This window comes from Nomascus leucogenys, chromosome 11, assembly GCF_006542625.1.
Source record: "Nomascus leucogenys isolate Asia chromosome 11, Asia_NLE_v1, whole genome shotgun sequence".
Classification (NCBI taxonomy): domain Eukaryota; kingdom Metazoa; phylum Chordata; class Mammalia; order Primates; family Hylobatidae; genus Nomascus; species Nomascus leucogenys.
In genome coordinates, this window is record NC_044391.1 from 16,655,111 (window position 1) to 16,682,595 (window position 27,485).

At 37.2% G+C, this 27,485-nt stretch overlaps 1 pseudogene; it reads right to left on the reverse strand.

Moving 5' to 3' along the window:
• Positions 1 to 895: 895 nt before the first annotated feature.
• On the reverse strand, positions 896 to 27,485 carry LOC100598592 (annotated as a pseudogene).

Genomic DNA, 27,485 nt, shown 5'->3' on the forward strand with positions numbered 1-27,485 from the left:
ACTTATTCGGGAATCTTCTAGTTTCATTTTCTTCATGGTTCACAAACTAATTATGGGCATATGAAAATATCCAGCTTTTATGAAACAACAATTAGTCTGCACGTCGAGTTAAAAAAATCACATGGAAGAATACATTGTAGCAGCTATTCCAAATACTTGTTTTAAATTAAAGCACTCACTAAAAAATCAGTATTTAGGGCCTTTAAATAAAATTCTATTACTAACTTTGTAAGTCTGAAATTTTAAGAATGACTATTCAGAAAAGCTGGTTTACTTACCAGCACCTTTTGCAGAGGAGAAAAAGAGTGTAACTATAAACTACTCCAACACTGAATTGAACTGCACTATGCCCTTGTGGCCAGAAACTTGCATTTTTTTTTTTCTTAAAAGGAAGGCAGTCTTTTATTTTTTTGGACTCCCAAAGCTTTAATTATAGCAACTACAAACATCACTACTTCTGGAAGAGTATAGAAAAGCTGTCAGAGAAAATAATTTCAAACCGTCACAATGCTGAAATACTTATCCAATATTAAGCATTTGTCCTTCAGAAAGAAATAAAATTCTTCATAATAAATGCCCCAGCGTTGCCTTACTGAATTACTACAGCCATTAAAAACTGTTAGCTAAATCACCAAAATGTTTTTGAGTCTTACTGAATACCTGCAGTTCTATCCTGTTGTTTCAATAGGCACCACGTTTATCTGAATAAGTAACAGCAGATCTGAATAAGTAACAGCACCTGACAGATACAAACACTAAGTTTACATACTGTATGAAAAAACCCACCACTGATGTGTGTGTTGCTATAGGTGTGCTATCTCATCCACATGAAAGCAGACCTAGTTAATACCCTGTGAGGACAGGAGAGTTGACTTTGGCTTGACTGGTCCTCATTTTAACTTCTGAATCCAACTTTTTGTTTATAATGATACTTTTAAAAATTCCTGTAACATTGATGGTAAAGGGAGCCAATCAATCCATCATATGTAGTGCACCTGCAGATTACCACATGGCAGATATATCGCAGGCTAAAAGGAGAAGTCCCATCTAGAGATATAGCAAGCAACAGTTCAAAAAACATGCAAGACCTAGGATCTTTATAATGTTCTAAAAGTTCTGTTACAGTGTAGAAGTGAAATCCACACGAGTCATGGACATCAAAACTAAAGTTGTGAATCTGCTGCTCAATTTGCATATGCAGGGATCTGTTGTCATGGCAAAAGCTCAGAGAAGAGGTTGTCCTTGTGCTCAGAGCCCATGAGCAAAATTTGCCTTTAGGTTTCCCTTGGGAAAGGTCCATCACTCCACAGTAACAGGGATTCCCTGTAATCTAGAGCAAACAGGACAGGAGGCAGTGTATGTAATCAATGTGTGGACTTTCCATGCTCCCTGTCTGGTCACATGGGCATGGCTGTCTCCAGATACATGACGCTGCTTCTCCCTCAATGACTGCAAACACAGGGTGGTCCTCTCCTCTTCGAAGTCACAATTAGCTTTCAGAACTGCAGAGCTGTTTCCTCTTATTTCAGTCATTCCAGGAGTTAACTTTGGTCTCAGCTTATCTAATGGGTTAACCTGTGAAGTAGCTTCAAATGTATGTATTTGTGCATTAAGAGGGGAATCAACTTCTTCAATACTAAGCCATCTTCTCCATCTTGTCGTCTGTAGAAACTAGAGATGGATCAAATGTATCAAAAATGTTGAATGTGGACTCACAAGAGCTGTATGCTGTTGAATCAAATGCCATTTTTGGGCTAAATGTGAACCTGTAGGAAAAGGACATTTCTCATTCATTAATTCAGAAAGACAGATTTTTCTTTATTGGAGAAAAGAGGTTTGACTGCAATATTTTAAATAATTTTGTACATGAAAGAAATTTTGTGTACATCAAACCATCAGAAAGCAAAGGTGTCAGATGTGGAATGTTCCACTTGTGGTGTCATGTCAGTTCTCAAAGAGTTTCTATTTAGGAGAATTTTGGATTTTGGATTTTTAGAATAGCAATGCTCAATCTGTATTTCATGGTGGTTTTAACCCATATTTACCATATGATTAGAGAAATTTGTCATATTTTCTATTGTGTTGTGTTTCTAGGTAGAGTCTGAATATCCTGTGTATGAGTATTATGTCAAATATATTATTGAAAACATTTCTCCAGTTTGCCTATTGACTTATATGCTCTTAGTAGTTCAGTTTATAAACAAAAATAATTATTTTTTTCTATAATTCTCTACTGATTAATATTTTTTGCATGATGTACCTAAATCTTGGTCAACCCTAGTGTCACAAAGATGTTAACTTAAGTTTTCCTATGAAAGTTGTATTTGTTTATAGATACATAGATAAAAACAAAGTTGTATATTTTTATCTTCTATATCTGTGACTTTAAATATATTGTGACACCACTCTGAGTTCATGGTGTCATCTTATTGTGACTTGGCACACAGTTTAGAAATTTACAGAGTTATTGGCATATTTCTTCTTCTGTCACTTTAAAAACTGTTGTTTTGAAAGAATTTGTCCAAGTCATTCTAATTTTCAAATTTATTAGCAAATATAGAAGTTGAGGCCAGGCACGGTGACTCACACCTGTAATCCCAGCACTTTGGGAGGCCGAGGTGGGCAGACGATGAGGTCAGGAGATGGAGACCATCCTGGCCAACATGGTGAAACCCAGTCTATGCTAAAAATACAAAAATTAGCGGGGCTTAGTGGCGTGTGCCTGTAATCCCACCTACTCGGGAGGCTGAGGTGGGACAATCTCTTGAACCTGGGAGGCAGAGGTTGCAGTGAGCTGAGATCATACCACACTACATTCCAGCCTGGCAACAGAGCTAGACTCTGTCTCAAAAAAAAAAAAGAAGTTGAAAACCACTTCATATTATCTCCTCTTCAAATCTATCATGATGTTCCCCATTCAATCCTAATAATTATAGCCTGTGTTATCTTTTCTTTCCCTATTATTTCTTTTTGTACAAATTATAAAAACTCTTATCAAATATAACTTTAAAAAAACAAACTTTTGACATCGTTGAATTTTTCTATTATACATTGGTTTTGATTTAATTAATTTAAAATGCAGAGCATTTTCAAGTGAAAACACAAAAAATATTTAAACATATTTGCCTTAAAATAAATGTGCTTATTCGTTTTTGTGTTTCCTCCAGTTTTTCATTTACAAATGTAATTTTCTTTTACTGATTTTTTCTGAAGCAATCTCATCTCATTTTTTGAGATTCTCGTTTGGAAATAGCAAACTACAGGATTTAGCTGCTTTGTGAGCATGCATCTAAGTCATACTTTTATTGTATACAGGAATATTATTCTATTATTTATTTCTTCTTTCCTAAAATAATTTTAGATGAGTTCAACCTAAACATTTTCTGTTTCTCAATTTTATATTAAATTAGCTTTCCTAAAACACGAAGAATGAGACAGAGTTCAGAATAATTTTTCAAACTTAAAAAAAGTTATTGGAATAAAGGTGTTCCTAAAATTTTTAAATATTTTATACTTTTAGGTTTGAAATGGTAGCCCCTCATTTATTCTCATAATTTTAAATTGCCACCCTTTCCCTGTCTTTCTCTTTCTCTATTTTTTAATCACTCCTGCTACAGGTTTGTCAATTGTGTTTATAGTTTAAAAGAACAAACATTTTTATGTATTAATATACTGTTTGTCCATTTCCTGTGTCATTGATTGCTTTTCTTATCTTTATTAGTTCTCTTCTTCTGCATACTTTGCATTCAATTTACTTGTTCTTTTCTAGCTTTGTAAGTGGAACATTCAGATAATTGGTTTTAGGCCATTCTTCCTATTATAAGAATAAAAAATCTATACACTTTTATCTAAGCATAATTTTAGTTCCTTGCCACAAACATTGCTGTTTAATATGCTCATTCTGATTTATTCAAAATATTTGCAAATTTTACCTATGATGTCTTCAATCCAAGGGTTATTTAAAAGTGAGTTTTTGTTTGTTTGTTTGTTTGTGTTTTTTTTGTTTTTTTGTTTTTTTGTTTTTGCCAGTAGCAGGGGCTCTACATTTCTCTGAGATGGAGCTCCCAAAGGCAACCAAAGCCTCCATTGCCACTACCACTGCATTGGTACTACCCTTGCTGGCCTCAGACTGGGTAAGGAGCAAAGACCCCGAGTGCTTTAACAACACCTCAAGCAAGTCACAGCTGCCCTAAGGAGAAGAGGTCACTCTTCTCCCCAAAAAGCTCCCCATGCCCCTGGTCATCACCAGGCAGGGCCCCTCAGCTAGGGCCCACATTACAGCTACCCCACTCTAGGTTGATCACACCAAGCAGCTCTACATTCTTCTGGGGTAGAGCCCCAAGATGCTAGTGGAAGGCCCTCTGCCACAGCAACTGCCAGAATCCCTTCCCCTGCTGCCTCTAACCTGAGGAAGAAACAAAGCCTGAGTTCACCCAAGGACTGTGGTGTGCAGCCTGGGAGTGCCAAGTTGAGATCTGCAGTGAGCACTTCCGCAGGGGAGGAGCCCATACTTTCAGAGCACTGAGAGGGAGCATGGCGCAAACATGAGGAAATAGAGAGGAGCCACATGGCTGAGCAAGAGCCTATCTACTAGCCATTATGCTTACGAGCCATCTATTGGATCACAACCCAAACTTCAACACCAAAAATACTTTGCTAATATACCACCCTGTGAAATCATTGTCCAAAACTCAGATATGAATAGAGACCCTGTACAAAGTATTAGCCCCCTGGAAACAACCAGAAAAGAAGTCAACTGATGGTACTCAAATTATATCACATTAAAGGAACATCAACCCACACAGATGAGAAGGAATCAGCTCAAGAACTCTGGCAACTCAAATGGTCAGCATGTCCCCTCTTGTCCAAACAGCCACATTAGCTCCCCAGCAAGAGTTCCTAACTGGGTTGAAATGGCTGAAATGAGAGAAATAGAATTCAGAATATAGATAAGAATGAAGATAATTGAGATTCAAGAGAAAGTTGAAACTCAATTCAAGGAATCTTCAGAAAATAATGATACATAAGCTGATAGATGAAATAGCCATTGTAAGAAACAAACTGATCTGATAGAACTGGAAAACACACAAGTATTTCATAAGGCAGTTGCAAGTGTTAAGAGCAAAATAAACTAAGCTAAGGAAAGAATTTCAGAGCTCGAAGACTGGTTCAAGGAAGTAACTCTGTCAGACAAAAATAAAAGAAATAACCAAAATGAGCAAAGAAAACCTTCAGGAAATATTGGATTATGTAAAGAGAGCAAATCTATGATCTATTTGTGTCCCTAAAGAAGATGGAGAGAAAGCAACCAACTTGGATAACATATTTCAGGATATCATCTGTGAAAATTTCCCCAACCTCATTGGAGTGGTCAACGTTCAAATTCATGAAATGTAGAGAATGCCTACAAGATACTACACAAAAGGCCATCTCTAAGACATTGTCATCAGATAATCCAAGGTTAAAAATGAAAGAAAAAAATGTTAAAGGCAGCTAGAGAGAAAGTGTAGGTCACCTACAAAGTAACCCCATCAAGCTGACAGTGGACCTTTCAACAGAAACCAGAAGAGGTTCAGCATTCTCAAAGAAAAGAAACTCCAACCAAGAATTTATATCCAGCCAAACTAAGCTTCATAAGCAAAGGAGAAATAGATCCTTTTCAGATAAACAAATGCTAAAGGAATTCACTACCACCAGAGGTGCTGAAGGAAACACTAAAATGGAAAGATGGGTATCAGCCACTAGAAAAAACACACTGAAGAATACAGACCAGTGACCTTATAAAACAACCACACAAACAGGTCTTCATAATAATCAGCTAACAACAGGATGACAGGATCAAATCCACGCATATCAATATTAACCTTGAATGTAAACAGGCGGAATGTCCCAATCAGAAGGCACAAAGTGACAAGCTGGATAAAAAGGCAAGACCTAATGGTATGCCATCTTCAAAAGACTGATCTCACAAGCAATGACACTTATAAGCTCAAAGTAAAGGGATGGAGATAAATCTAAAAAGCACATGAAAAACAGAAAAAAGCAGGGATTACCATCTGCATTTTCCAGCAAAACAGAGAACAGCATGGGAAAGACCCAGCCCCATGACAATACCTTCCACCAGTTTCCTCCCACAACATATGGGAACTGTGGGAGTTACAATGCAAGATGAGATTTGGGTTGGGACCCAGCCAAACCATATCATTCTGACCCTGGACACTCCAAAATCTCATGACCTCACATTTCAAAACCAATCAGGCTTTCCAACAGTCCCTCAAAGTCCTAACTCATTTCAGTATTAACTCAAAAGTCCACAGTCCAAAGTTACATCAGAGACAAGGCAAGTCCCTTTCACGTATGAGCCTGTAAAATAAAAAGCAAGTTAGTTACATCCCAGATACAATGGGGATACAGGCATTGGGTAAATACTGCCATTTCAAATAGGAGAAATTGGCCAAAACAAAGGGGCTATAAGCCCCATGCAAGTAAAAATTCAAGCAGGGCTGTCAAATCTTAAAGCTCCAAAATGATCTCTGACTCCATGTCTCACAGCCAGGTCAAGCTCATGCAAGAGGTGGGTTCCCATTGTCTTGGTAAGCTCTGCCCCTGTGGCTCTGCATGGTACAGCCTCCCTCCCAGCTGCTTTCAAGGACTCATGTTGATTGCCTGTGGCTTTTCCAGGTGCATGGTGCAAACTGTCACTGAATCTAATATTCTGGAGTCTGGAGGAGCATGGTCCTCTTTTCACAGCTTCACTAGGCAGTACCCCAGTGGGGACTATGTGTGGGGGATTCAATCCTACAGTTTCCTTTTTCACTGCCCTAGAGGAGGTTCTCCATGAGGGCCCTGCCCCTGCAACAAACTTCTGCCTGAACATCCAGGTGTTTCCATATATCCTCTGAAATATAGGCAGACGTTCCCAAACCTCAATTCTTGACTTCTGTGCACCCACAGGCTCAACACAACATGGAAGCTTCCAAGGCTTGGGGCTTGTAGCCTCTGAAGCCATGGCCTGGGCTGCACCTTGGCCCCTTTTAGCCACAGCTAGAGTCACTGGGACGCAGGGCACCAAGTCCCTAGGCTGCACACAGTAGGGGTCCCTGGGCCTGGTGCACAAAACCATTTTTTCCTCCTAAGCCTCTGGGCATGTGATGGGAGGAGCTTCTGTAAAGGTCTATGACAAGCACTGGAGACAGTTTCCCCATTGCCTTGGTGATTAATATTTGGTTCCTCATTACTTATGCAAATGTCTACAGCCAACTTGAATTTCTCCTCAGAAAATGAGTTTTTCTTTTCCGACGCATCATCAGGCTACAAATTTTCTGGACTTTTATGCTCTGTTTTCCTTTTAAAACCAAATGCTCTTAACAGTACCCAAGTCACCTCTTGAATGCTTTGCTTCTTAGAAATTTCTTCTACCTTATACCTTAAATCGCTTCCCTCAAGCTCAAAATTCCACAAATCTCTAGGGCAGATGCAAAATGCCACCAGTCTCTTTGCTAAAACATAGCAAGAGACACATTTACTCCAGTTCTCAACAAGTTCCTCATCTCCATGTGAGACCACCTCAGCCTGAATTTTATTCTCCATATTATTATCAACATTTTGGTCAAATCCATTCAACAAGTCTCTAGGAAGTTCCAAACTTTCCCACATTTTTCTGTTTTCTTCTGAGCTCTCCAAACTGTTCCAACCTCTGCTTGTTAACTAGTCCCAAAGTTGATTCCACATTTTTTAGTATCTTTACAGTAGTGACCCACTTTATTGGTAGCAATTTACTGCATTAGTCTGTTTTCATGCTGCATAGACATACACAATACTGGGTAATTTTTTTTAAAAAAGAGGTTTAATAGACTCACAGTGCCACATGCCTGGGGAGGGTTCACAATCATGGCAGAAAGCAAAAGGCACATATTACATGGCAGCAGGCAAGAGAAAATGAAAACCAAGCAAATGGGGAAATCCCCTATAAAAACCACCAGATCTCATGAGATTGATTCACTACTATGAGAACAGTATAGGGGAAATCACTCCTCTGATTCAATTATCTCCCACCAGGTCCCTCCCACAATATGTGGAAATTATGGGAGCTATAATTCAACATAAGATTTGGGTGGGGACAGAGCAAAACTGTATCAGGTATCTAATTAATTTCTAATTTGCTTCTGTTGTGGTCAGAGAACATACTATGTAAGAGTTCTCTTTGAGCTTGAATGACATTTACATATCAGTAAATGTCCCATGTTTAATTCAGAATTTGTATTCTGCAGGTGTTGGAAATAGTCTTCAATAAATATTATCAGATATAATTATCAATAGTGACAATCAGGTGTTCCATATTCTTTAATAAGGTTTTGTCTAGTTGGTCTGACAGTGGTGTTGAAGATTCCAACTATACTTATGAATTTTTCCCTTTAGCTTGCTAGATAATATTTCACTTAGTTTGTGGTTCTATTATTATTTATATATCTAGGGAATGCACATATACAAATATTATGTTTTCCTGATATATTGACCCTGTAATTACTATGAAATGTCATTTGCCTCTGGTAATATTCCTTGTCTAAAATTCCATTTGTTTTTATATTAGGTAGTCACTTTAGTCCCTCCATCTTTATTTACTACTATTCATGTGTACCTGTACAGAACATGTATACAGTATCATATAGAATAGTTTCACCACCCTAAAAATCCTGTGCTTTACATATTTCTTCCAAACTACCTCCTCCCAATTTTCTAGCAATCACTGATTCTTTACAGTCTCCATAGATTTGCAAATCTGAAAACAAATATTATTTATGTCCTTTTTTACACCTGTGCTTTTAAGGTTCCAGGGTTATTGTTTCTGTTGTATCAATGGGTGCAGTTAGTAATTAAAACTTCATTATTTTTCCCTTTTTAATCATCTCCTATTTTCATTTAGACCTTTTGTCTGGAAGAATTGTATGCAAGACAGACTAAAGTATTTTAACCAAAAAATATTTTTATATAGCTTAACCAGGAAGATATACTATGTTTAAAAATTATTCAGCACAAAATTTGAAAATTTTAAAATATTTTAAAATGGGCTTACATAATCTCCACCCCTTGCTCTTTAATAGTCATTTTCTTCTCCCCTCTCTTTGAGTGTTCTGAAAAATAGTCAGAGTGTCACAGAATCCTTAGGGTGTCACTTTTCCAGCTGGAAGCCTCTTTGGCTGGTGGCTCCCTTGCCTGTGTTTTGCTTGGGCCCACTGGACTTGCTCCACCCACTCAACCTGGCAGGCTGTGCTTGGCTCATGCAACTGGCCTAAATCTTATGCCTGCCAAGGGTGATCCCAGTGTGGAACAGTGAGATGTGCATGACTGAGCAAGCATGGGATCTGGCCACTGCAGACAGCCAGGCACACCAGCTGCTGCAGCATGGTAGACAGCTCCAGGTGCCAGCACAGGTGCCGGCTCTGTGAGAGGCTGTATCTGGACAAGGCATACCTCAAGCAGCTTCAACTGTAGGCTCTGGAAAACACTGTGTTTCCCAGAAGCTTGGAGATGCCAGGAACTGCAGAGCTCCAAAGAGGGTGTCACAGCCTTGGATCAGGGAGGCCTTAGGTCTGGGCATCCTGAAGGGCCACAGCTCTTCTCTCCTTCTCATCACTTGTAACATGGTGAGCATGGGGGGCGGGAGGGGAGGGGACATGTTTCAGTCCTATTTATGTTACAGTTCTTTCAGTTCCACCATTCAGTGAGTCCCAAGATCTTGTCCTACATCCAGGAAGAATGAGGTACGTGGAAAACTGAAGGGTGAGCAAGCCAAAGAAGTGCTTTATTGAGCAATAGTACAGCCCTGAGGAGATCCAACTTGGGTAGCTCCTTTCCGCAGGCAGGAGTTGTCCCGTCGAGCCTGAAGCCCTCAACAGAGAAGATACCTAGAGTGGGTAGCTCCTATTTGCAGGCATGTTGTCCTGATATCTGCAACCCTCAGTGGAGGGGAGACCTGGAATGGGAGGCTCCTCTCTACAGGCAGGTTGTCCTGATGTCTGTGGCCCTCAGCAGAGAGGAGACCTGGAGTGGGTAGCTCCTATCTCCAGGGAGGTCATGCTGACATCTCTGTAAGTCTGGCTGAGTCTGGGGTTTTTATTGGCTTCAGAAGGGAGAAAGTGCATGTCGATTGGTCCATAGCCAGCCATGGGCAGGCCCAGGAAAAGCACCATGAGTTCTCACTCTGGACCGCAGACTCCACCCAGAATTAACAGCTCTGCCCTCATGCCTTAGGCAGTCCCTGGCTTGAAGGTGGAGCTTCACTGGGGATCTGCCCTTTCCACCCAGGAGCTGTCTGCCTCCTGCCACCATCTACATGTCATCTACAGCGCCCAGGCTGTCCATTCCAAGAGGCGTCTGCAGGCCCCTGCCAAGCTGCCCTCAGCCCTTCCCTCAGCCTCACTCCCATGCTTGTTGGCACTTAAAGTCCAGAGGGGGCTGAGGCAGCAGGGAGCTAATGTATCAGCACTGCCCTAAGCATTCACACACCTGGCTGGGCCATGACAGCAACCCGGCCTGGCCACAACTTTGCTCCAAAATTGGAGTGAACACCATGAGTGAGGAGATGCCTGGCAGTGGGAGCAGACACTTCTGAGCCTGCAGGGGCATGGGGGCTTCCAAGGGCCTGAGAGTGGAGGGATACCTGGGTCCACAGTCACGTCTGGGCAGCTGATGCTGTGCCCAAGAGTGGGAGGCTGCCACTCTGCCAACTCAAAAGGGAGCTGGGCTCCAACCTGTTCCCAGCTCCAACCGGCTCCAAGGAATGTGCAGCCTTGGGCACACCTGCCCTGCTGCAGCTGGCATCTTCATAGTGGCCACTCCAGATGGGCTGCCACTGCCATTAAGAAGATAGAAGATGATTAGGAGTTCCCCATGGAGACTGAACATCAAAAACTGCCAAAGAAGAATGTACAATTGAAAGAAGAGAGCAGACATTTTGATCAACTTTGCAAATGAGAAGTTCCTTTTCAGGGAATCACTGCTTTGAGGCTCCAAACAGCTCACCTGAAATGAATATCCAGGCTAGGATCATCACCACAAATCAGCAGTTTAAGAATGTTCTTTAATTGTCCATTAGAATGCTCAACCACCCGTGTAACTTGTGCTGATGTGGAGTACAGAGAATCCAGCTTATATCTCATGATTTGTCCTACCAACGTATAGCTTAGGTTGCAAACTTGGGGCCTTATCAGATGCAATGTGTTCAGAAATCCTAAACAGAAAACAAATGTGATCTTATATGGTCTGAGCATTGTGGCAGAACCTACAGGGATGGCTAGGCTAAACCCACAGAAAGTGTTTCCTGCAGTCAGAACCCAGAGAACCCCTCTGGATAGAATGAGAGGCCCTAAGAACCTTTTGGCTCATAGACTCAGATCTGTCCTTGACAAGGTTCTGGCAAGAAGGGTAGCTTTTGCATGGTGTCTCAAAATCTTCTAACAACAGTAGCAGTCTATACCAGCAGGCCCAACCTAGGATGGTGTCTGTGTTTCAATGGGCCACCATATGGTTAATCCAGGAGTCAATCAATCACAAATCTACTTGTTCTAGGGCAGAAACAGACAGTTTATTGAAGCTCCACACTTATTTGACAAGTGCAAACTGCTCATTGGTTATATTTCCCCTAGTCAGCATTGAGGATTTTTTAAATAATAAATCCACATAGGTAACAAAGAGCTTTTTAGAAGGAGAATAGATTTGTATCAAAAAATTTTCTCCCCACATGGCAGTTTGTTTTCTATGTCAGTTTTATGCTTGCCAGTGGCCTGATCTAATGGCCAATTAGCTATAGCCCACGAGTCAGGTAGGTTCATGGCTTTCCATATGTCCCACCAAGACATCACTAACTACAGCAATTCCCACTAGGGCTTGGACAGAAAATCTATCAGGAGTGCAAATAAACTATAGATCAATACTAATAATGTATTCAGCAGTGGGGAACAAAATATCTTGCTGGTGTTGGAGTATAGATATCTTAAATGGAAACTGATATCAATCATAGAAGAAAACAATGAGAAACTAGATTTTTTTTTTTTTTTTGAGGCGGAGTCTCACTCTGTCGCCCAAGCTGCAGTGCAATGGCCCTATCTTGGCTCACTGCAAGCTCTGCCTCCCGGTTTCATGCCATTCTCCTGCCTCAGCCTCCCAAGTAGCTGGGACTACAGGCGCCCCACACGAGACCCAGCTAATTTTTTGTACTTTTAGTAGAGACGGGGTTTCACCATGTTAGCCAGGATGGTCTCGATCTCCTGACCTCATGATCCAACCACCTCGGCCTCCTAAAGTGCTGGGATTACAGGCGTGAGCCACTGAGCCCGGCGGAGAAACTAGATTCTATTAAAATCTAAAATATCCTTTCCTCACCATTAGGAAAGTGCCAAGGCAAACCACAGTGTTCCCAATGCAAATGTCAAAGGTCTAACATCCATATAGTAAAAATTTCATAAATTGCTAAGATAAAGACATGCCACCTACCCAACTATGAAAAAGACACACAAAATCCTGAAACAGAGGCCTTAAAATTATACATATTTAAGTGGCAAATATACACATGAAAAGATGTTCAACATAATTATTCACCAGGGAATTAAAAATTGAATCTAGAATGAAGTACTACTACAGAATGAGGTATTTCACAAAATGGTTAAAAGGAAAAAGATAAAATATCAAAGGAGATAAAATAACTGAAACTCTTCTACATTGCTTTTGGGAGTGTAAATTAACATAATCACTTAAAATGTATGCCATTATATAGATGACTATGTGCATGCCCTATGACTCTGAAATTCAACTCCCAAGTTTATACTCAACATAATATAAATATATATTAACAGCAAAATTATAATCAATAGCCCTAAACTGAAAACAAAGGAAATGCTATCTAAAACTATAATTCTATACAGTAATAGAACGAATGAATGATGAGTACATGTAACAATAGGAATTAATGCCATAAATAAAATGTCAACAAACAGAAATGAGACACAGGTCAACATACAATCTATGATTTGATTTGTATAATACAAACACAGGCAATATTAATCTATACTGTTTACAAACAGATTAAGTAAAGGCTTTTCTGTTGAGAAGTGGAATGGGATGTTCATGACTAAAAAAAAAAGATAAAATGAACTCATAGTTTCAGAAAATGAGCTATTTCTTGATCTGAAAGTTAGTTATACATTTTCCATTTGTAAAAAAGTCATGAAGATGCCACTAATATTAACACTTTTCTGTATACACAATTATATTTCAGTAATAAAAAAATGAGAATAGGTAAAATGATGATATCAAAAGGCATATTTCCCATGAGGGGGTAGTGATGGTAAATGGTAGCAATGAGTTATGTTGCACTGGTTACAATCTGTTTCTTGGTGTCGATGCTGAGTTCACTGATTTTTGCATGCTTGGGGGTGATAAATGCATTTATTTCCTTATTTGTGGTGGTGATTTCACTGACATACATAAACCAAAAGGAAAAGAATGGCAGCATCAAATTTGGTGACAATTTCGGGAAGAAAATGGGAAAATCATGGAGGAAGATCTACTAAGCAAATGGAAAACAAAAAAAGGCAGGGGTTGCAATCCTAGTCTCTGATAAAACAGACTTTAAACCAACAAAGATCAAAAGAGACAAGAAGGCCATAACATAATGGTAAAGGGATCAATTCAATGAGAAGAGCTAACTGTCTTAAATATATATTCACCCAATACAGGAGCACTCAGATTTATAAAGCAAGTCCTTAGAGACGTACAAAGAGACTTAGACTCCCACACAATAATAATGGGAGACTTTAACACCACACTGTCAACATTAGACAGATCAATGAGACAGAAAGTTAACAAGGATATCCAGGAATTGAACTCAGCTCTGTACCAAGTGGACCTAATAGACATCTACAGAACTCTCCACCCCAAATCAACAGAATACACATTTCTTCTCAGCACCACATCACACTTATTCCAAAATTGACGATGTAGTTGGAAGTAAAGCACTTCTCAGCAAATGCAAAAGAACAGAAATTATAATGAACTGTCTCTCAGACCACAGTGCAATCAAACTAGAACTCAGAATTAAGAAACTCACTCAAAACCGCTCAACTACATGGAAACTGAACAACCTGCTCCTGAATGACTACTGGGTACATAACGAAATGAAGGCAGAAATAAAGATGTTTTTTGAAACCAATGAGAACAAAGAAAAAACATACCAGAATCTCTGGGACACATTTAAATCAGTGTGTAGAGGTAAATTTATAGCACTAAATGCCCACAAGAGAAAGCAGGAAAGATCTAAAATTGACACACTAACATCACAATTAAAAGAACTAGAGAAGCAAGAGCAAACACATTCAAAAGCTAGCAGAAGGCAAGAAATAACTAAGATCAGAGCAGAACTGAAGGAGATAGAGACACAAAAAAACCCTTCAAAAAATCAATGAATCCAGGAGCTGGGTCTTTTAAAAGATCAACAAAATTGATAGACTGCTAGCAACACTAATAAAGAAGAGAAGACAGAAGAATCAAATAGAGGCAATAAAAAATGATAAAGAGGATATCACCACTGATCCCGTAGAAATACAAACTACCATCAGAGAATACTATAAGCACCTATACACAAATAAACTAAAAAATCTAGAAAAACTGAATAAATTCCTGGATACATACACCCTCCCAAGACTAAACCAGGAAGAACTTGAATCCCTGAATAGACCAATAACAGGGTCTGAAATTGAGGCAATAATCAATAGCCTACCAACCAAAAAAAGTCCAGGACCAGACGGATTCACAGCCAAATTCTACCAGAGGTACAAGGAGGAGCTGGTACCATTCTTTCCGAAACTATGCCAATCAATAGAAAAAGAGGGAATCCTCCCTAACTCATTTTATGAGGCAAGCATCATCCTGATACCAAAGCCTGGCAGAGACAAAACAAAAAAAGAGAATTTTAGACCAATATCCCTGATGAACGTCGATGCAAAAATCCTCAAGAAAATACTGGCAAACTGAATTCAGCAGCACATGAAAAAGCTTCTCCACCATGATCAAGTGGGCTTCATCCCTGGGATGCAAGGCTGATTCAACATATGCAAATCAATAAACGTAATCCAGCATATAAACAGAACCAATGACAAAAAACACATGATTATCTCAATAGATGCAGAAAAGGCCTTTGACAAAATTCAACAGCTCTTCATGCTAAAAACTCTCAATAAATTAGGTATTGATGGGAGGTATCTAAAAATAATAAGAGCTATTTATGACAAACCCATAGCCAATATCATACTGAATGGGCAAAAACTGGAAGCATTCCCCCTGAAAACCGGCACAAGACAGGGATGCCATCTCTCACCATTCCTATTCAACATAATGTTGGAAGTTCTGGCCAGGGCAATCAGGCAGGAGAAAGAAAGAAAGGGTATTCAATTAGGAAAAGAGGAAGTCAAATTGTCCCTGTTTGCAGATGACCTGATTGTATATTTAGAAAACCCCATCGTCTCAGCCCAATATCTCCGTAAGCTGATAAGCAACTTTGGCAAAGTCTCAGGATACAAAATCAATGTGCAAAAATCACAAGCATTCTTATACACCAATAACAGACAAACAGAGAGCCAAATCATGAGTGAACTCCCATTGACAATTGCTTCAAAGAGAATACAATACTTAGGAATCCAAACTACAAGGGATGTGAAGGACCTCTTCAAGGAGAACTACAAACCACTGCTCAATGAAATAAAAAAGGATATAAACAAATGGAAGAACATTCCATGCTCTTGGATAGGAAGAATCAATATCGTGAAAATGGCCATACTGCCCAAGGTAATTTATAGATTCAATGCCATCCCCATCAAGCTACCAATGACTTTCTTCACAGAATTGGAAAAAACTACTTTGAAGTTCATATGGAACCAAAAAAGAGCCCACATTGCCAAGACAATCCTAAGCCAAAAGGACAAAGCTGGAGGCATCACACTACCTGACTTCAAACTATACTACAAGGCTACAGTAGCCAAAACAGAATGGTATTGGTACCAAAACAGAGATACAGACCAATGGAACAAAACAGAGCCCTCAGAAATAATACCACACATTTACAACCATCTGATCTTTAACAAACCTGACAAAAACAAGAAATGGGGAAAGCATTCCTTATTTAATAAAGGGTTCTGGGAAAACTGGCTAGCCATATGTAGAAAGCTGAAACTGGATCCCTTCCTTACACCTTACACAAAAATTAATTCAAGATGGATTAAAGACTTACATGTTAGACTTAAAACCGTAAAAACCCTAGAAGAAAACCTATGCAATACCATTCAGGACATAGGCATGGGCAAGGACTTCATGTCTAAAACACCAAAAGCAATGGCAACAAAAGCCAAAATCGACAAATGGGATCTAATTAAAGAGCTTCTGCACAGCAAAAGAAACTACCATCAGAGTGAACAGGCAACCTATAGAATGGGAGACAATTTTTGCAATCTACTTATCTGACAAAGGGCTAATATCCAGAATCTACAAAGAACTCAAACAAATTTACAAGAAAATAACAAACAACCCCATCAACAAGTACGCAAAGGATATGAACAGACACTTCTCAAAAGAAGACATTTATGAAGCCAACAGACACAAGAAAAAATGCTCATCATCATTGGCCATCAGAGAAATGCAAATCAAAACCACCATGAGATACCATCTCACACCAGTTAGAATGGCGATCATTAAAAAGTCAGGAAACAACAGGTGCTGGAGAGGATGTAGAGAAATAGGAACACTTTTACACTGTTGGTGGGACTGTAAACTAGTTCAACCATTGTGGAAGACAGTGTGGCGATTCCTCAAGGATCTAGAGCTAGAAATACCATTTGACCCAGCCATCCCATTACTGGGTATATACCCAAAAGATTATAAATCATCCTGCTATAAAGACACATGCACACGTATATTTATTGCAACACTATTCACAATAGCAAAGACTTGGAATCAACCCAAATGTCCATCAATGATAGACTGGATTACGAAAATGTGGGCCGGGCGCGGTGGCTCACGCTTGTAATCCCAGCACTTTGGGAGGCTGAGGCGGGCAGATCACGAGGTCAGGAGATCGAGACCATGGTGAAACCCCGTCTCTACTAAAAATACAAAAAAATTAGCCGGGCATGGTGGCGGGCGCCTGTAGTCCCAGCTACTCGGAGAGGCTGGGGCAGGAGAATGGCGTGAACCCGGGAGGCGGAGCTTGCATTGAGCCGAGATTGCGCCACTGCACTCCAGCCTGGGCGACAGAGCGAGACTCCGTCTCAAAAAAAAAAAGAAAATGTGGCACATATACATCATGGAATACTATGCAGCCATAAAAAAGGATGAGTTCATGTCCTTTGTAGGCACATGGATGAAGCTGTAAACCATCATTCTCAGCAAACTATCACAAAACAAAAAACCAAGCACTGCATGTTCTCACTCATAGGTGGGAAATGAACAATGAGAACACTTGGACACAGGAAGGGGAACATCACACACAGGTGCCTGTTGTGGGGTGGGGGAAGGGGGGAGGGAACGCATCAGGAGATATACCTAATGTAAATGACGACTTAATGGGTGCAGCACACCAACATGGCACATGTATACATATGTAACAAACCTGCACATTGTCCACATGTACCCTAGAACTTAAGGTATAATAGAAAAAAAAAAAGAAAAGTAATTGGAAGTTTTCATTTTAATAAGGTTAAACATATACCTACTCCTATGTTAATTATCTATTTAAAATACATAAAATATATGTCTACAAAAAGACTTGTACAAGCCTTCTCTTTCTCTCTTCCTAAATTTTTCCATCTGCCCTTTCTTTGCCTTCCATTCCTTTTTTCCTCTCCTAAGCAGAGTCATCTATGTTCAAGAAAGGAGGTTGGAAGAGGGAGGAGGTTCCTCCAGGAATCTAAGCTCAGGTACCCAAGGAAGCTGGACTTTGAAGTGGAGAGTTACATGTTCTGGTGAGTATGACACTGATAGGGAGCCGGAGGCCAAAGAAGGAGCCACAGCATGGCCTGACATCCTAGGCAGTAAGGTGATAAAAAAAAACCAGGCAGAGGAGGCACAATGATCGAAAATTTAATTAGATTGACCAAATAAATTTTTTGATTAAGCAAATAAGTCAAGACATAAAGAATAATTACATTTAAGATTATTTTACCAGCTGAGAAATGATTTTGAAATGTGGAAAGGGAGAAGGCTAGTTAGAACCATCAGGTATTATACTAGAATGGTAAGTATTGGTATGATTTTTTCATATACTGTCAATCTTCATTATTCATGTATTCTGTATCTGTGATATTCACCTACTTACTGAAATGTATTTGTAATCCCAAAATCAGTAGAGCACTTTCATGGGCACGTTTAGGCATTGGGAAAAGCATCAAAAAATTGTAGTTGCCAAATGTACATTTTTCCAGCTAAGGTCAAACAAGGGAGTGTTCTGCTTTTTTGTTTCAACACTTCTAGTATAAACAAATGTTATTTTCTTGGTCTATTGAGTGCCACAGCTCATTTTGGGGCTTTTAGTTGATGCATTTGCTGTTTTAAATGGTCCCTAAGGATAGTGCTGAAGTGTCGTCTAGTTTTCCTAAGTGCGAGAAGTATGTGATGTGCCTTACAGGGAAAGTGCCTGTTAGATAAGCTTTGTTCAAGGAAGAGTTACAGTGCTATTGGTTGTGAGTTCAATGTTAACCAAAATTATATATAAAAATAAGGTGTTTTTACACATAAACACATATATAACAACATTACATATTAATTAATTGATGAAAATATTATGACTAGAGGGATACTGTATTACCAGAAAGTGAGGGCATGATCAAAGAATAGAGATATGTCTAAAAAACTAGTAAGATCCTGCTTGAACGTTTTTTTCATTGAGAAAATCTAGGGCAGTTTGAGCATCAAGATAAATAATGAGAATGTCACACTATAGGCTATTTAATAGAAGAGAAGTTAATGAGTTTATATGTATATAAATAAATGAGGAAGAAAGGAAAGCTCTTTTTCCTATTAATTAAAAATAAAGAAGTATTGACAGATATTCATAATTAGAAAATCATAACAGTGACTGAAGTTTTGCCAAGGAATGGTATACTAGTATCATATTGGAATATCTATCTACACAGTGATGGCTTTCACACTGAAAGACCTGCGCCTAGGGATGGGAAAATAGCCTCCAGACCTAGGTAGATGGTCATTTTACAGAATGAAAAGCCTGCAAACCTTCAAGGCTACTGAGAATAACAACAAAAGACTATTAAGGACATAAGAGACAAGGAGAGATAAAGTAACTGCTCCAGATTGAAGGAGACTAATAAAGCATATAAATTAAAAGCAACAGTTTTCCTGGACAGGTATCTGGATGTGAAATGAAACATATACACTGATACAATGATTGATAAAATTAAAATGGAGTGTGTGGATTGGAAAACAGCATTTCTAAATGGAAGGTGGTATGTAGGAAAGTATTCTTGTTTTTAGAAGGTGCACACTAGAGTATTTTAGAGGTGATGGGGCATCATATCAGACAAAGACAATTTTCATCTATCTCTCTGTCTTTTTGTGTATCTGTTTATTTATCTATGTATTCTATAAGATAGAACATTATTTCTCAATTTTTTTTTACCCTGCAGAAACCTTTGAAATAATTTGTAAGTTTTCCACAAAAAAATATTATATCCGTAGGTCTTAGTAACTTAATGAGGTCTGTAAATTTAGATATATTACAATAATAACTTTCAATGCTATTTTAAGTTGAGAATGTTTTTGGTTTTGTTTTTGGTGGATGTGCTTATTTGGACATATTATTAGCCAACTCTCTTTGTGTAGTTCCCCTTCTCCATAAACTACATCACTTTGAATGTAAGTCAAGTAAGGCAGGTAAAGGAAATGAGAGTTTTTATATTTTTTAATAAATCTTTTTTTTTTTTGCTTTTTGGTAGGTATTATATTCCTACCCCAAATTTTCACTATACAAAATGCTAATAAAGGAAGCACATGGCAAATGACTTGTTTAATTGCAGTTTCAATGCCTCCTTCCATTAAAACTAGATCCAACAATTCTCAAAAAAAAGATAAACATAGCATACCTTTCTTAAATTTAATTTCTTTGTGTAAATTTTAAAAACACATAAGGCAAACAATGTTTTTATTAAATTACTGTCATAAGGCAAAATGAGATTTTAAAATGTAAAGGAAAGCTAACTATATTTAATTTAAATAAAGGATATATGTTGATTTTCATTAATGTTATTGTGTTGAGTAGTACATTTATTTAACCATAATCTAAAACAATGTGAACACAAATTAGTCTAAGACACAAATTTATACAAGACTTTGAAATTTTTTTTTTATCTGAGTGACATAATAGGAGCTAATATATGAGTATAGTAATTACAAAGTTATCATATATAGGTGTTAGTTTTTTCATCTTTGTATTCATGAAATGTGCTACTGTTGATACCAATACTGAAAGATGTAATTTATTTAAGGTGAAACCTGAGCTTGATTTTTCCTGCACAAAATAGTCAATTCCTCATCAAAGCTAAGTACAAGGGATTTATTTTCAATTGAAATTAAACATATTCTGCTTTTGCTGAAAATATTTGTTAAACAAAGCAGCTTGCTCACACCTGAAGAAGTTAGAAGCAGTGGTAAAATATTCACTGTTTTCTTATAAATGGCAAAATATTCTTCTTTTATATAAATTGTAAAAGAAATTCACTTCTTGCTTAGGAAGGAGCAGTAAACCTCAACTGAAGTATAATTATACCACGGCTTAGCTATCCTCTTCTCTCAAAGTCAAGTCCCCTAGCTGAGCAGAAGATTCAATAAAAGGGTCACAGTCACCAAGTCTTGAAATTGAGTCAATGCCGTTCAGTTTTGTTCTGCAGTTCTTCCAGGTAGTTCTCAAAAAGACTTAAAACCTACTGATTTCCTTTCTCACATTCAAACCCAAGTAGCAGCGGAAAATATCATATACAACCCCACTATCACCCCCGTGTGACTTTATTTTTTTTCAATGTGATTTTCCCAAATATTTAGCTTCTTTTTAAATCCTAGGATCTTTTCACTTAATGTCATAATATTTTCTCCAGGGCCTTGCAGAGATTAGTTCAACTGGTTTATGTGGTGAAAAATATCTCTTAAGTAGACTAGTTTTTGAACTCATTCTTAATCTTCAAAGCACTGAGCAAAATCTGGCCTACTATTTCCTTGAAAAAAATTCCTGCAGTAAGATGAATAAGTTCTGGAGATCTAATGTACAGCAGCATGAATACAGTAAATAATACTGTATTGTTTACTTAAAGTTTGCTAAGAGAATAGATCTTAAATATCCTTATCTTCCCCCTGCCCACACACACACACAGTGGTAACTGTGTGTGGTGATGAACATGTTAATTTGATTGTGGTATCATTACACCATATATGTTTATGGATACACATGTCAAATCATCACAATGTATACCTGGAATATATATAATTTTTAATTTGTCCATTATACCTCAAAATGCTGAAAAAAGTAAAAAAAATTCCTGCAATTCTTATTTCAACTAAATCATGCTGCTTTGAAATATTCCTTCATTAAATCATCAGATTTATTTGCTTGGCAGGGAATTTATGTCCTGTTTGTTCACACTTGTCCTTGAGTGATAAAGTAATAAAGTTACCTATTTTTGTAGTATTATTCAGATTTTATTTTCATTTTATTATTAAAAATTGTTGACACAATATTTGCAACACAATGTTTTTTTAAAGAAAAACAGTTCTGCATTATAACACCAGGGTGTTCTTTACTTTTTTTGAAGAGTTGAAACCTCTTCTGAAGCTTACTATTGATGGGGCACCATAAATACACATGTCAACATAGTCTTTATAAAACAGACTTGTTGTTTAAATGTATAAAGACAAAACTACTAAGTATATCTGCCTTTGCTTGCCTCTACCAGTTTTTTGAGTAGCTTCCATTACAATGACAAACTGCTTTTGTGTCTTTTATTGCAATAGTGCATGGCCATGCTTGAGAAGATTGTAACTTTTCACTCTAAGCTTCTCTTCCTCCGTAACAAAACTCATATTTAAAAAGCTCTATATAGAACTGTAAATGTTATGTAAATTCATAAACTCATAAAATATAAAGCAAAAGGACATAAGTAACATGAGAAAAATAAATAAATCACAATAAAATTCATGTCTGACCTAACAATCCTTGATTTGCAATGATTTTAAAAAGCAGCTAAATGTGGTAATAATGGGGATGGCAAGTGAGTTGTGGCATGTGAAAACACATTTTGTAGAATCAAACTCCTATTTCTTATTAGCTTGTAAAGGTTATTCCCACCCACAAGCCAATCTGATGGATTAAGGAGAAATTGAGAACGGTAACTCTAGAGGGAAAGGCTGACATTATTGGCCCCTCCATGCAATGAACAGCTTACAAACTGTCTCTTTGGGAATTTCACCTCATATAAAACACTGAGAATGGATATGACTACATGACCACAGTTTTAGTGTACATTTCCATGTGTGCTGAATGACTTTTATTAACTTGCTACCCAGGCTGCTTGGTCAGTCTCCATCAGTACAAACTTTAACATCACATGGAACTTCAAGTTAAAAAAGAAAGAAACAAACAAAAAGGCAACTATCACTATCTCTCACAGAAATTATAGTGACATTTCACGGCACTTTAGATTTCTTGTAAATCCCATTTGAATACGTTTCTCTCTCTCTAAATATGTATGTACGTAATATATTACTATATGTACTATATAGTAATATATACTACATATTAATTTAGCTATTACTATATATGTATATAACACCATCTTTGTATGTGTGTAACACATCTATATATACAGAAAGAAAAAGGGAGGGAGAAAACTGTAGATTAAATGATAGTACTACATCATTGTTAAGTTTTGTGAGTTATGTAATTCTACAGTGGATAGGTAATGATATAAGAGAATGTCTGGAATTTGGGGGATAACTGGGCATATTTCTAAATTTACTCTCCAATGACTCAAGAGAGAGAAAGAATGCTAAATCCAAAGAGCAAAACGTAAGCAGTTAAGAAATCTGAGGAAACGTATATTGGTATTCTTTATAATACTATTGCAACTTTTCTGTAAGTTTTTTTTTTTTTTTTTTTTTTTTTTTTCAGAAGGAATCTCACTCTGTTACCCAGGCTGGAGTGCAGTGGCATGATCCTGGCTCACTGCAACCTCCGCCTCCCAGGTTTAAGGATTCTCCTGCCTCAGCCTCCTGAGTGGCTGGGATTACAGGCGTCCACCACCAAACCTGGCTAATTTTTGTATTTTTTTTACTGGAGATGGGATTTCACCATGTTGGTTAGGCTGGTCTCGAACTCCTGACCTCGTGATCCGCCCGCCTCGGCCTCCCAAAGTGCTGGGATTACAGGCGTGAGCCACTGCGCCCGGTCCTGTATATTTTTTTATTTAAATCAAAATATAAGTCGTAAGGAATGAAAAGTCCACATATACATGAAGCCTTTAATAGTTCTCTTATATTTGTAGCATGTTATGTCTAACCACACTACTTCCTAAATTAACTACATACTTAATTTAGGAAGTGACTAAAGATATACAAAGTTACATCAAATTTTTATGCTTGTCTTTAACAATAAGTATTTTTGAGTTAATAAATTAAGGGTTACTTCCAGTCTAAAAAATATGTAGAATTAAACATTCCCTTTATTATTTCTTAATGCTCAAGACATGTATTTGTCATAGCCTCCATAATATTTTATAACACTTTTATAGGTCTTAAGTCAGGCATTGCCATTATATGTCATTCTTAATAACTGAGTCAGATTCAAAATGGATGCATAATACTTACTTAATTAATCAATAAATGCATCAATGGATTTGTGCTTTTGTTTCATCATATCTAAAGAGAAAGTAATTAAAATTGATTCAATTATTTATTAAAATTTTCAGAGATTATTTAGACTTTCATTAATGAATTAAACTGTGATAAATCTGGGCAGTGTTTATGTTCTCATGAAGTGAAATGTAATAAAAAGTGAAGAGAACTAAGTTTTAGAATAATCATTAATGTCTTCAGAATTGGAGTAGTCATCTTATCAAATATTCACCATTCCTTTATCACTAGTAAAGGACATAAAGCTAAACAATTATGAAGACTCCTTACAGCTTTAAAATATTAATCCTAAATATTATCAGAAGAACCATAAGCATGGGATATCCTAAGCATGTGCACACACACACACACACACATAAGCAATCATACCTTAACTTTTTAAATAAAGAGCCTATTGTATTTCAATTCCAGTCATATTTAGTTAATGAGTGTCCTGTTTAATATTCCTCTAAGAACTGAAGTATATTTTGAGAAGTAAAAATAATTTAGACAATTGTAATGTTAGATCTGAAAAGTCATAAATATACATTGTTCCAGGATCAAGCTTTGTACTATTTGCAAAGTGATAGGTTTGAAAATTCTTGTTTAAAAAATAAACTGATCACTTTTTTTTTTCTGAAGACACAATTAAAGTGAAATTAAATAAGAGTATAATTCCACAAGAAACAAAATAAAAGGGGTGCCATCAGGAGGAAAAACATTTCAACCAATTCCAAGTCCCAGACTGCAGACTAATGAATGTTAACCAAATATTGAGGACAAAGGAAAATGCAGCCTAAGTTCCTATAGAGGAGAATGGAGCCCAAAGCAAGGCATTCTCCCAATAACCTCAGAGGTCAGGATTCAAAAATACCAGAAACAGGAATAATGTTAGACAGGGAAGAAAACATAAATATGAATGAAATGTATTTGGAACAGTAGACCCCTCACCCACAACACTGATGCAAACTTCTCATGCAGAAAACTTAAATCTGCCCTCCAGGTAAAGTGAAACATAGTGAATAGCCCGTGGGTTGGGGAGAAGGCAAAGAGTTCTTAATGTACTGTCATTTAGACATCCCTTACACAAAAGCTAGATCCATCTTAAAACTTGGAAGCATCAATTTTCTAATCAATAAGACACACCAAAGTACACAGTGTTCTGAGACCTTTATGTTCTCATTATATATAAACAGAAAGTCACAATCACCATACATTTAAGGAAAGCCTGAAACATGGCATAGAAACAGCAGGTTACATGCACAAATACAATCTTCCTCAAACAAATATCTTCAGAGATATTTGAAAAGACCTATTATTCGCAAAGGGTGATGCTATTTAAAAGAAGTGTGAGAGAGAAAAAATAAAGAGGGAGGGAGAGAGAGAGAAAAGGAGAAGGAGAGAGGCAGACAGCAACAGGTGTTTGAAAGTGAAAATAAATGAAAATGACGAAGACAAATTAGTGAAAGTGGAAAATCTACAATATTCCAAAAAAAGCATACATGGATAACAGATGCTTTTATGAGCATAAAAGCATAAATGGATAAATATAAGGGAAGATATAAAGGACATAAAAATCAGTCTAAGGTATCCAGCATATGTTTAATAAAGGTTCAAAAAGGGCAAATGAACGATCATGCCTCCATATTGAAAGGACATTCCAAAGTTCATGAAAAAAAATGTATCAACCTTGACACTATAAAATATTGTGAAATAGCATAAACAAAGTAACAAAATGTTTAAAGTTTTTTTTATTTAACAGGGGGAAGAAAAATAAAGAAATATAATTGTTGAGGAAATAGCTACCTGCAATGTTATAAGAATTGAATTTGCATCAGTATACTCATCAGCAACACTAGATTTCAGGTGCCAGTGCAGTGGTGTTTGTTACATTCTGAGACATTATTTTAGCCAAGTGTTCAATACTCAATACCTTCAATTAAGTTTTAGCCAGAATAAAAATATTTTCAGACACAAGAAGAATGAGAAAACTTTCTTGTATACATTCTGTCCTAGGAAATTACTTACGGATATGCTTAGCAGTATAAGAATATAAACTATGTGACAGAAGATCACAAAGCAAGTGATATCACAGTTCCAGTTTCTATAACAGACCTAAATAAGATGGCAATAAGTCTACATTGAACACTGAAACAGGTGTGTTACAATCTCCAGGGCAGAGGTAGGTGTTTGGTAAAAAAGAAAGAGAAGGGTATTCAAAAGATTTCACTTTTTTCTTTTTTAGTTTTTGGAACAACTTAGGGCAGTCAATGCAAGGTAAAAAAGAGAAAGGAAGAAATCACAGGGATAAGAAGCTATTTAGGAGATTAATGAAAGTTATAGAAGACGGTAAATTGTCAGATAAATGATTTACATTGTCATACAAAATAAACATTTTGTCCTGGTTTAACTAGAAATGGTGACAATTTAATTTCTGAAGATGGGCGTGAAGGAGTTGAGGATCTTTGAGAAATAAATGTTAATCACAGGAGAGAAAATTAAGAAATCAAAAATTAGTTATTTAAGCATTTAGTTTTTAAATATAGAATTCAAAGGGGAATGAAGCAGGAAACTTTACTTTTTATTAAAAGTCTTTCTGCTTTCTCAAGCATTTGTAAATATTACTTTGATTATTCTTCAAATGAATTTTTCACATGAGCCAATCATTATCAATTTGCATTTTCTTATTTCATAACAAATTTATTGACATTTTTATAGTGTCAAAAAGTGGCAAATATCATATATAATTTTACTATAAATAAATAAAACACATGGAATGGGTTCCTGAGTCACTTCTCCTTGTATTCTTCTCAAAACACAATCACATTGTTTTGCTTTATCTAAAACTTTCTTTTCCTGCATGGTTCTTTATGATATAATTGCCAGCTGTTGTGATGTTTTGATTTGTTTTTTTTTAAACTCATTATAAAACACTTTATGTCATTTCAACACCAGCTAGGAGGCATTAACAGTCCTCAAGTTACAGAGCCATAGCATTTCCTTCTGAAACATTCAAAATTACCTTGAAAAATTGAGGCAATTACTTGTTTAAAATATTTTCAGAAGATACTCCCACAAAAGCAATGATATGTCATTTGCTTTAGCCTCACGAAGTTTCTGGCATCATATTACAGTGTATTTATCAAATTCAGACATCCACTTATATATCAATATCAAATTTAAAAACTGAATTCTCATAATCAGAAACTGAGGTCAGCCTGCCTGAATTAGCATTGAAGCTCACTTACAACCTGTGTTACCTTGAGCAAGTACTTATTCTGTCCATTTCTGATTTCCTTTGTGACGAACAGCGTTAGTCATTTCTATTTCTGTGTACATTGTGAAGATTATATGTAAATTGTTTTGTACTGTGCCTGGCACTGATTACGTCTGTAATTCACGGGAGCAGTGTTGTTGTCAATGTTGCTGCTGATAGTGCTGATAAAATTTATCTTCATCTTTGCAAACCCCAACCTTCCAACATAGCTTTTTGTATTTCCTAAGTGATAGTTGATGGATACGACCAATTCTCCCTTCAAGCCAAAAATACCCAT